Source organism: Diadema antillarum, unplaced genomic scaffold, assembly GCF_040938485.1.
Source record: "Diadema antillarum isolate AM-2024a unplaced genomic scaffold, OU_Dant_1.0 seq00001076_RagTag, whole genome shotgun sequence".
Lineage (NCBI taxonomy): Eukaryota > Metazoa > Echinodermata > Echinoidea > Diadematoida > Diadematidae > Diadema > Diadema antillarum.
The window spans coordinates 1935722-1947624 of record NW_027271899.1 but is presented as its reverse complement, the minus strand read 5'-3'; the positions used below and the strand labels follow the sequence as shown (position 1 = coordinate 1947624).

Below are 11903 nucleotides of genomic sequence, written 5' to 3'. Positions count from 1 at the left end.
TTCGGTCGTGCGTCACACGGTGCCCACCTGTTTTCATTATTTTTGTATTAGATACAGTTGCTTGAACTGTGCCAAAAAAAAAAAAAACTCCACTGATACTCAGATGCTATAATTGCAGCTATGTATAATTGCAGTCTCTAAGGCAGCAACGGGGCGGATCAAATTAGCCACGAGCATTTAGGCTGTGAAAGTGATGACCGCACTTATTTTAATTTGCAATATTATCATCGCAAAACATCTTTATTATAAATAAAGTCCTCGACTGGAGCGCGGACATCGCTCCCAGTACGCAGGTGGTCTCGGCCAAAAGATCGTATCGTTAATGTGTGTGTACTAAATGCCTGGAGACGATTTGCCGTTATACTGTTACAGTTACACATCCTTCACATTCCCTTATTTCTTTTCATTTCATGCAATAGCAACTTGTATTTGTACCAAACACGTATTCATGCAGCGATATTCACTTTGATAATCCTATACAGGACAAACAGCCCTCAGATGTCACGGATCTTACATAATAGAACGCAATAAGCCAGTTCGGAGATAGCTCATGTGCACATGGGTACAAATGACCTTTCATTTTTCTCAGTTGGTTAGGCACTTCACTCAATTCAAAGCGACATAATGCAACAGCTTGCCCAACATAGCAATTTATGGAACTCGTATTCTAACAAAGAATGAACCTGTGTAGATGAAGTGACCAGAATGGTTCGTCAATCAACACCTTTTGAAGCATCTATTTCATTGTGCTAGTTTGAATACATTAGCAAACTTTTTCTATTAACAATGCCAAATACCAGGCTTGCTGTCAGGTGGATGTACTGGCAGGCACCATTTATAAGGAACCATGAATAATCATAGCATTACAGATGCTTATCTCAGTGAAATTAAAAACCAACCTGTCTCTCGGTACAAATGACCTTTTTCTGCTCATGCTCAAACTGGAACCCCGAACTGGCTTATACATCCCCTTTACCAAAGTTCCTCGAACAAATTCTCCTCCGGATATCCATTAGAAAACAAATAAATGAAATAACTTATGCCCTATATCAAATCAACATTTAACGAAACACAAGCCTCTTTTCTTCTTCTTCTTCTTCTTCTTCTTCTTCTTCTTCTTCTTCTTCTTCTTCTTCTTCTTTAAAATGTACAAGAGTACTTGTAATTATCTTTCATATATTCAAGGTCGAAAAATAATGTAAAGCTTTCAAAGGACATTCATTAAAATTTTAGCCAAACACCCTCCCCTCCGATCCCCTCCCTGCGTCCCGTCTTGATCCCTATACTCCTCAACCCCTTGTGCATACGCATCTGCACCTCTTGTATTTTAAAAGTAAACAGAATGGTGATGATAGATTTTTGTTTTCAGCGTTGTCACAGTTTTAAGGTTTGCTTTATGTGATAATCCCTGTAACTTCATCAAAGTTAACAGTCCTTAATAGGAAGTACATTTATCTCGTTCATCATTAATCATGACAAGCATATACAATAGTTATTGAAATGCATTTGTGACACGAGATTAAAATTTGCCCGTTTGGATAGTCAGTTTCATCATGTTTTGTGTATGTATTTTCTTTGATAGGTATTGTTCATTAGCCAATCGATGGAATTGCGAATAAAACAAACAACAGCAACAACATCAGTCATGTCAGTGGCAACAACACTGTGCGATATCAAATATCCATAGCGAGCACTGTAAGCGGCATAGTTCTGCAGTGGCTTTTTTTTTTCACGCATGATTTATCTTAATCTACATCATCAGTTCTCTTGGTCATGAACGAGAGAGAGAGAGAGAAAAAAAAATGCGCGTTAACATGATACAGAAAATGTTTGTGTATAATACATTATTATTCATATCATAGAAATCAAAGTCTAAATATGAAAAGTCTTGTTTTTTATGAAACTTTCCAAGGACTTTGAGGATGCGCTAACAAGAAATCATTAAAGTGGGGCACCAGAATTCGATGAATTCAGTGAAACCTATAAAATATTGTTTTGAATACTAAAAATGCGATGATATTCGGGGAGTACGGAATTGACCGTATACATACACACGCCCAAAAGATAAAGATAACAATTTGGTGTCTTGTTCATTAATTCTGAGAAGACGCATGACCTTGCTCATAGTAATAAGTAATGAATCATGATTCATAATACTGAGTAATGTAAAGGGATAGAATGGCGATGATTGTCACTGCTTTGCACCTTACATAATACATATAGAGAGAGGGATTTTGACGTGAACACAGAACGGTTACGTCTTCTTCTTAGATCCTTTGTTGCTGTTGTTGTTGGGTGTGGTTTTTTTTTTTTTCAGACCAAGGGATGGAGAGGGAGGAGGTGGTTGGTATAACCATCGAAATACACAAACCTAGCATGATGTAGTGTACGGATGGTGCGTCGTCTTTCCGTTCTAGATCATTTACTATCTATGGCACTGACTGTAACGACATGTGACATGGCGTATAGTGGTGGTGGCAATATCCATTTTCGTTTTAATCTAAAATTCGCGGCGACGGTAACGGACGGGTGGGTCTTATGAATGGGTGCCGACATTATGCGCTCAAATTAGTCTTCTGTAGGTATTTGAATGCATGGCTCATTTAATGTCGTAGTAATCGAGTTGGCGTGAATTTCCGTGGCCGTAGTTGCCAAAGGTGATAGACAGTTTCTCACAAAAACTGATGGATTTGACACATTTTTTTCGTTGTTATTTTTTCAGAGGAAGGGGTGGGGCGCTGAATGAGAAAACAAATGATGATCTTGTGATTTTACAAAGAATAATTAGGTGACTATCCACTACACCATTCTACAACATAGAAATTAAAACCACAAATTCAGCTTTCGTTCCGGTACTTAATACTGATAAGATCTATCAGGCTGTTGGGTTAGCCCACGCAAGAAAGCACAACATCTTTACCTTAACGTATTTCACGAGATATTTTTCCCCATTGAAAGTGATGATAATTGATGTCTAAAACCTTTCTTTTGATGCAACCTGATAGGTAGGTAGAAAGAGAAAGCGAGGGAGAGAGAGAGAGAGAGAGAGAGAGAGAGATAGTACATACTTATATTTCATTAGGAATAATGAATTTACTTCAAACTGTAATACTGACCTAATATTCCAAAGGTGAGTGCTAATCAGCTTTACTCTGTTAAGAAGAATACTCTTTCTCAATTCCCATGTGGAAAAAAAAATGAGCGATTGTAGTCTCAGAACAGAATATACGTGAAAGAACTTACATCTCTCTTTTTTTAAAGGAGATGAATAGTATTGCAAGCGCATGATATATCAATATGATATGATTGTGTTGTTTGACGAAAGGTTTTCCTCTTTTTGTCATTTCTGAATGTTTTCCTTGGAAAAGTCTGTAGGTCATCATAAACGTCTATCCCCTATGCGACGTGAGGGGGTTTGAGTCGTGCATTACAAGCCAGACATACGTTGTACATGGAGCAGTCGTGAATATTGCAATGGGTGGGTACTTGTGAAGCACGCATCTTCTATCTCACGCAATGTTGTCTACCAAGATGAAAGCGCAATTTCAAATTCAAGTCGAGATAATTTCGAACCTTTCCTCTTTCCACGCTGTGTACATAGCCTGCCTGGCATACCCACAAAATCTAATAAGACCCAGGGAGCGACCCTACGGCCGGCGGTTGGGATCGGCCACTGGGCTCCTTGTGGCATGTGGCCAAGCCGCTGCGCTGGCGTCGAATTATCGGCCATGCGGTGTGAAGCGCTAAACGCCAAGGCGCTAATCCTCCAAAAGCTTCCTCCTATCGACACCCAGTAAATGGTCTGTAAACGGCATTAGAGATTTGATTATCGCTTTAACTGGGCCATGGAGGCGAGAGAGTAAGTGCGTCCTGCTGAGAAAGGTTTATTACAGCTGATTACTGGCTGCAACGCATTCCTTCAAACATGACGCTTTATGTTTGTAACAGCCTTAGGCATTGTTAGGGGTAAAAGCAGAAGAAATAACAGCCTAACTATTCGTTTACATTTAGAAAACTACAAGAAAACAAAGCAAAGAATGCCAACGCGGCTGCAAAGGAAGCTTATGTAACGGATGTCAAGTCCTGTAAAATTCTACGTGTTTCTTTCATACTTCTTTGAATATGACGCCAAATAAGAAGAAAGAAAATACAATAAAAACCCGACTCCATAAAGAAGGGGTTGTGCTGATCTCACTGATGTACACTGATTATGATAGTAAATGATTACCAAGGGAATTCATCAGAAAATTTTGTATATCTGACCAGGCTCCTATCGGAAGACGGTTATCTTTTACCGCCGTTGGTTGATTTTTGTTACAGAGACTGCAGTCACTTCGAGTGGTCTAGTGGATTGTGCACTCCGCTTTCAACAAGAGGGGTGACTATTCGAGCCCCGTCATGACGGCAGTCGTTTCCTATAATATGGGAAAGGTATTTTATCTACGACGCTTCTTTCTATACCCAGGTGTACAGTAAAAAAATATCAAATGAACAAGTAAGGATTTATAGGCTCTTTCATCCAATTCTGCACGGATGGCATGTTTAGAAACACAACCGGTCACAACCGAATCCTTATAATCGCATTTATCTTAGTACAGTCATGTTAGCTTAATGTGGAATAAGCATACGAAGGCAAAATCGTTTGAATTCAGATGATAGACTTTTCGGAGGAAATCGGAAAAGGAAGGGGTTTTTCCCTCTCCGTTTCCATAAATTCGTCTTTAATCATCCCCATTCGCTCTTCCCCCTTTCCTCCCACCCATCTCCTCTCTCTCTCTCTCTCTCTCCATTGAAAGATGGAAAAAGTCATACGGTAATAGAGCATACACTTCAAATTTAACTTTCCTTATTCTCCCTCTCCCATTCGTCTCTCCTCACCCCCCCCTCTCTCTCTCTCTTACACAAACACAGCACACACAGACACACAAACCCACACGCACACACACAATATCCAAAGAACCTTACAAGCAGCATGCGAACTCAGGTTTGTTATGAACATCTTCATTGTAGTGCACGATAAAACCATGCCTTCCCTCTCTCGACCTGCCTGACTACTTCGCCCAATACCGCCGCCTTTCAACATTCGGTTGACTAAACTAAAGGAATATTGTTATAAATGGGTTCTAGTCAAAGCATTTTACCGCATGTGTATTACACTGTTAAGTCTGTTTTAGATGCATAAATGCTATCGTTTGTGTCTATAATTACGTTGGAAATGTTTCTTTCAATTTTCATGGAGAGCCATTCATCAAATAACCTCGCACTTTCAAATAAGCGTCTTTATTTTTTTTTCTTGCCCTGACCAGACAACCTTCTCGCTCCTCGTGACCGCTATAATGAAATCTCTGGCGGTATCGATTGTTAGCCCACTGCTCGCAGGTGTACCATGTTTCAAGATATCTACGTGTATATTGTTTACATTGTACCCTGTCCCGGCAGTATTGGTTGAGGGTTGTTACAGACGTTGATGTTAAGTAGCGACAGATTGCTTCATATCTACGTCGACATCTCAGCACATAAGCCTAATAATCACTAGTGTTTCTTTGAATTTTCCACATAGCAGTCTGCGCACCAGGCGGCCAGGAGTTTGATTTGTTTATCTTTTTAATTTACCTCATCGCTTTGATCATGGAGGTAGATGCTTTGACTGACTTTATATCTACATTTAAGCTTTGTCCTGTATTTCTCTAAAACTAGTTTTCCTCGTTCGTAAATTTCTTTGAGAGACCGCTGTTTAGCGTAACCAAGAAGGTATCTTTGGCGTAACGTGTATCCATTAGTTTCATCCAAAAGAAGAGCAGCACCATGTGGAATCCTCAGATCACGTTTTTTGTAGCGATTAATCACTGTGCTCGACAATGTATTAGACATTTACCCTATACCTACCTTTCAGGTATTGTTCGGAGGGATGGTATAAGTTCAAAGATGTCGTGAATATTATAATGAAATGGAGAGAGGTAGTTTACAAATCGTCGAATGGTAGTTATCTATTCACATTTAATGCGTACATCTTCTTTGCCACTGCGTTTGCGAAATAGACAATCTTCAGTATAGAAATCCATACTATTGAAATACACTATTTTACTCAGTGACGATAGTCCTCACCAACCGTCTCCTCTGAATAGGATACGCGGCTTTCCATCCACTGATAAGATAAATCAGAAATAAAAAGGCCAAGTACAGAAGAGAGAAATACAGGACGCGTAAACGTGAAGTCGAGTATACAATGCCAGGAATGTGAATGGAGATTGACTAGAGGATCTACTGGCACTGAGGTCTTTCATGTAATAATTAGGCCGAAGTTCCTCCCTTTATGCAATCACTTCGAGTTCTATAGAGACAAAAACTCGTTTTTGCTAATTCAAAAGGCCCTGAAGAAAACAAAATTGGGAGAAGTTTATTTCTGTGTATGCTTGCAGTGTTCACTGCAGCCACCTTTTGTATGTATTTTCGGTGCGTAGACAAATCTTGTGCATAACATTTTGGTAGATTTTAGGCGTTTTCTGCTATTTAACGCAGTGGGGAAAATAACGTTATACCCTGATTGCCATGCTTTTGGTCAAAGACATCAGTGTGTACGAGTGAAGTACAGACATTGAACAATGCGTTCCCTGCGTGTTTGTCTGTGTGTGCTTGTGTGTGTGCGTGTATAATTCATCATTTGTTTTATTTCATTCTTCAGGTAGAAATCGTAAAATAACAAGCATTAAGGATCGTTCCATTTTGATTCATCGTTCCACTTCGATTCATCAGAATTCAGTTGCACTTCAGACATACCAAGAATGTAGAAATATTTTTCTTTCTTTTTTTTATTTTAATCTATTTATGCGATATGGTATGTGCCTCCAGACCTGGCCGGAATTCTCGCGCCTTGTTTCTAATTGAGCGTGTCCTATCTCTCACGAAATCTTACACCTCTTGGTAAACCATGCCTTCTGCTTGGTGCTAGGGTGATATTGGAAACCAAGGGTTGAACCCCAGCGGGAATCAAATTTTGATGTAAACACTTTACAGGTGGGAACGAGCAGGCGTGTGCGGCGACGGGGCTTCCGCGCTTTCATCGTCGGAGCGACGCATTATATATAGCCGCTCTGCCACACGATTATTGTCCCATAGTTTTCCGCGATAGCGAATCGCCCAATCATCGTTTGGCGACGATCTCGCTCTCCTACGCCCGAGTGACAACATCGGTGCTTGGCCTCATTCTCCATGACCAACATAAAGAGTGCAACCGCCATCCAATCGCTTCACATTATCCGCTAAAGCGTAACCCGTGGCGTGTGTGCGTTACGTAGCTCGTGGCGCCGCGTCTGCGATAAGCTCGCATCGGTTCATATCTCCATGCGACGTGCAGATACCGTCTGCGCACAGTAGCCTTTCAACAAATTAAGGCGTGCAGAGGGGACGTGCAGCTGAGTTTCTTCCCTGCTTCTCACCCCTATGGTGTTAAGTGGACAGCGCCTATACTTTTTCCTGCATATCGAGTCAGATTCTTCTCATCAAGCTCACGCAGTGCTCCTTTCCCTCCAAATATTCCGATGCTCCACGGCTCACTTCTATACTTGAAGAAAAAAACAACCCAATAAAAGAGATACAGCTTAAAGAACAACAAAGTCGTCGAGAAAGAATAAAGAGGTAGAAGACACACCTACTTCGCTAGCTACATTAAACCTGCCACAGTATCCGGCTTCGAATCCCGACACTGACCGACGGATAACACTCGTAGATCCTGGAACAAGTTGTCGGGAGTTTTAACCTGAGGGTGCGTGTCGGCGAGTGATAATCATTTCATCTTGTCTACTTGGAGTTCGTGGCTGGATTCCAGTCAAGGAAAGGAAGGTACTCGTGTCTTTCAAGACTCATCAGTCTAAGTTTTCGAATTGACTTTTCGCATAGGGACAATCGTCGTCATTATATCTCCACAGTCCGATATCGAGTTGATAGCAGCACTTTTGTCGCGTACTGCTTGTTGTAAATCCCTGAAATATTGTACATCCAACCTGGGTTCATCGGATATATTTACATGCAAAGAGGCTAGAACTGGTCGAATGACGTTGGACTGCAGAAGAAGCTAAGTCGACTCTGGTAAGTAACCCAAATTCAAGAATGATATCATTGAATGTATAAATATGTGGTCTCCAAATGTACTCATATCTGATAACATCAGCGTATGAGTTTTGGTTTATATTTCTTTTTTGTTTTTTATCTTTTGGGGGAGCTGCTGTTTGGCTTCTGAGTATCCATTTTTTTTTTTTTTTTTTTTTTGCTCAAAACATTTTCCTGAAGATGAAGTCTGCTGTAGAGCTTTTTTTATGAAAGTACATAGCAACAGTCGACGTCATCCCCGTATCACTGACAATTTCATGTGGCCTTGCGATTACGCCTTGGGATAATGCATTCATCAAATTATCATGGCCTCCTAGATTCAGACACTACCAGATTGCTTGACGAGGGAGAAATCTAGTCGGGGAAACATTCTCCCCGTATGCGTTGCCGAAAACTAGTGACGGAAGAATTCCCGTCAAAATATTGACAGAGCGCAACATAAGTCACCGCGTGCGTGCCTCTTTTTAAAGGGTGCTTGTGAACGCATGTAATCGATATTGCTGTTTCGCACAACTTACATGGCCGAATGCAGGATAACGTTTTAATCGTTTGAAGAAGCTGTTAAACGAAGTTTCTATCTTGCTCTCTTACTATTAACAATTAGTCAGTCAGCTAACTTTCCTTGTCTCTTAGTAAGAAGAAGAAATAGGGTTCGAGATTTTGTGAACAGTTACTCGTTTACATGTGATAATGCTGTGTTTGGGATTCCTCTAGAGCCTGTCCACAGAAACGACCTTCTGGCAGAGAGTTAGGTATCTTCCTATTGCAAAACTCACTTAACTCTAAACCCAAGATTTGTCGGTACCTTTCACCTGTTAAACAAGTTACAGCGACGATATTCTAGCATGCAATCTTTCCGATCTTCGAATGAAAGCCACGGAGTATAGGAAAATGTCCAGGGTAAAACCACCCTCATATTGTAAGATCACAAGGTAAGCCACTCAACGGGTAAAACCACCCTTAGATTGTAAGATCACAAGTTAATCCGTTTAATGAAGTCACGTATACATTCCTTCCTCCAAAATTTTCCCGTTCCCGTTGTCCTGTGGAAAACTTTCTTTGTTTCCCTCGTTCAGAAATTTGGCACAATATACTGGTACGCATTCTTATTACCTATTGTTGAAAATACCGCATTGTCTTTAAGTATTATATAGACTCAAGCCTGTTTACTATAACATGATCCTGTCTAGTTAAGTTAAATTTTGATTTTACAGTGCGTAGTCTGATCTGTCGCTTCTGTCTTAAATTTTGGTAAAAATATCAACTGCTTTCGATTAGATAAAACTCAGTTTATTAAGTTTAAGACGTGACAGGGTAGTGTCAAAAGCTTTAAAGTTTCGCGTGAGTTTTGGCAACAGATTATGTCATGTTCAGTTACAAAGGTGAAACTCGCCCACAGCACAACTTGCCACAACTTGTTTCGTAGTGTAAGAATGTTAATGCTGCGTTTACACCATGTGCCCGCCATCGCCGTCACGTTTCAGTCCACCGTGGACAAAACGGGATGGACGTGACGAACGCGGTGAGACGAGATGGGTAAACGTGACAGGCCGTGATTGCGCTGAATGCAGATTTTTAATCTGTCAAAAAAATGCCACGGCAGTCCCGGTGATAATAAAAATGTTTACAGGCCGTTATAAAACGGGGCGAACGCAACAAAGCGTGACAGCACGTAATAGGCCGTGACAAAACTTGGAGGCGATCTGTAGTGAGACGCGACGGAAAATATTGTGTAATCTAGCCTGACCAGACACCGTAAGAACGGCACAGCTACATCTTTTTGTACATGTTCACCGAAGCGTGGACTGGAACGAACAAGACTAGACTACAGAGGGGGGGGGGGGGGGGGGGGACAGGTAAAATGTTTCTTCTACCCATGGTGCACTACGTTTCGGGTAACAGGGCTGCCGTGGCCGCCGGGAACATGGTGTAATGCCCCAGTCACATAATGCTCTGCGTCCGGCGTTACGTCCAAAAATGTCATTTTTCTGCGGACTCCCGCGGATCCTTTGCCGTCACTAGAAAATTTATTCAAAACATACCGGGAAAAATGCGGGCGATACGGACAAATACGACCAGATGCGAGTACTTGCGTCCACTTGCGGATATTCTTACGAATTGGCACATAATAGTTCTGAACACTTTCGGAGAGTTGCGGATATTTTCGGATAGTTACGGATAGTTACAGATTGTTATAAATAATTATGGACAGTATTATTTTCTGTGACGATCCCTGCTAAGTCAGTGTATTATGACAGCAAGGTTATCATATATTGGACTGTCTTACATTGTACACTGGCATGACAATGAAATTGAATTACGTACAAGTTGTGAAAAAATTCGTAATCCTTTAATTTGCTTTACAGTGATAAAAGATATATGAAATTTTGAACTTGAGGTTTAAATTTCATTTGTGCAACTCAAATATGAATAAACTTCATAAATGTAAAGAATACATAACATAATTATACCACAAATATAATGCAATATAGATCGATATGTTAAACATTAGAGTAAGAAAATTATTACTCACAGTTATGGAATAGACAAACTGTGGTTACGTTGTCGTTGTGCAGCGATATTCATGACTTATTGGGTTATGTTAAGGAGATTTTTTATAATAAAACAATGCTTATTAAATTTCAAGAGAAAAAAAGACATCAAGACTTTCAAACACCCCTCCCACACCCAAGTTCAATATACAAAAAAAAAAATTTAATACACATTCCATGGAGCGTAAAGTGGGTAAGACGAGAGAGAAATACTAAATTCATTCTCAGTTTTCAAGTTGATTTATTTCACTTCCAAGAAACAAAATGATTAGAAATACAATGAAACACTCGAACACACAGATGTCAGGAAATCAGTACCACAATGCGATGAACAGAATAACATTTTAAAAGAGATACAGGTAAATTATCAACAGAGATACAAAGAACTGTTACGTCACTGTTGTGAATGCATAAACAATATTGCTGGAAATGGAGGGGACTGCTAAAAAGCAGGGCTTGTAGAATGCAGTACCCTCATACATAAAAAAAATGTAATTGCAAAAAACAACAACAACAACAACACTTTCCCTAAACGGTAGTAAAAAAAAAAGACAGACAGAGTAATACACACATACATGCACACATACCAACGCACATTAACAAACACAAAGCGGCTCTCTTATAAGGGAAGATTGATGAGAGGATAGAAAGATAGTAAGGAAGGTAGGAAGTCCGAGGTGGAAAGGGGGGGGGGGGGAGGAGAGGGAAATGGTGGGTCATAACCAGGGCACTGGAGGCACAGAAGCACGGGCTCGCTGTTAAAACAAAGAGTATTAGGCTACCGACGCAACGATTTTGAAAATCAAAAGTAAAAAAAAAAGAATGAATTATTTTGCTGCATACGAAGTTTTTAAATAATTCTTTAACTTTAAAGAAAATGTATTTTTGTAAATTGTACTTCTTTTATATCATTGTCAAGAGAATTCCAGAATTTTGGTCCAGAAAAGGAGAATAAAGATTTTGCAAAATCCGTCCTAGTCAAAGGCAAATGATATTCATGGGATTGACGGGTTGGATATGCATGAACAGTTTCATTCTTTAAGAACATGGTATCAAACACAAGGGGGAGAGAATGGTTAGTGAGTTTATACATGAATTGTCCTAATTGCAAACAATAAAGGTCAAAAATTTTCAAAATATCATTTTCGTGAAATGAATTATTAGTATGACTTCTCCACGATTCGTGACAAATGATACGAAGAGCTTTTTTCTGTAATAATAATATTCTGTCTGTATATTTAAGAA

General features: G+C 40.0%; 1 protein-coding gene across 2 annotated transcripts in view; it reads left to right on the top strand.

The window, feature by feature from the left end:
* The first annotated feature begins 7319 nt into the window (after positions 1–7319).
* LOC139743388 (cholecystokinin receptor type A-like) overlaps positions 7320–11903 on the top strand; it is a 148849-nt gene continuing 144265 nt past the window's right edge. For both annotated transcript variants that reach the window (XM_071653873.1, XM_071653872.1), the window contains exon 1: positions 7320–8085. The gene's annotated coding sequence lies outside the window, so the exon portion shown is untranslated. The remainder of the gene's footprint in view (positions 8086–11903) is intronic.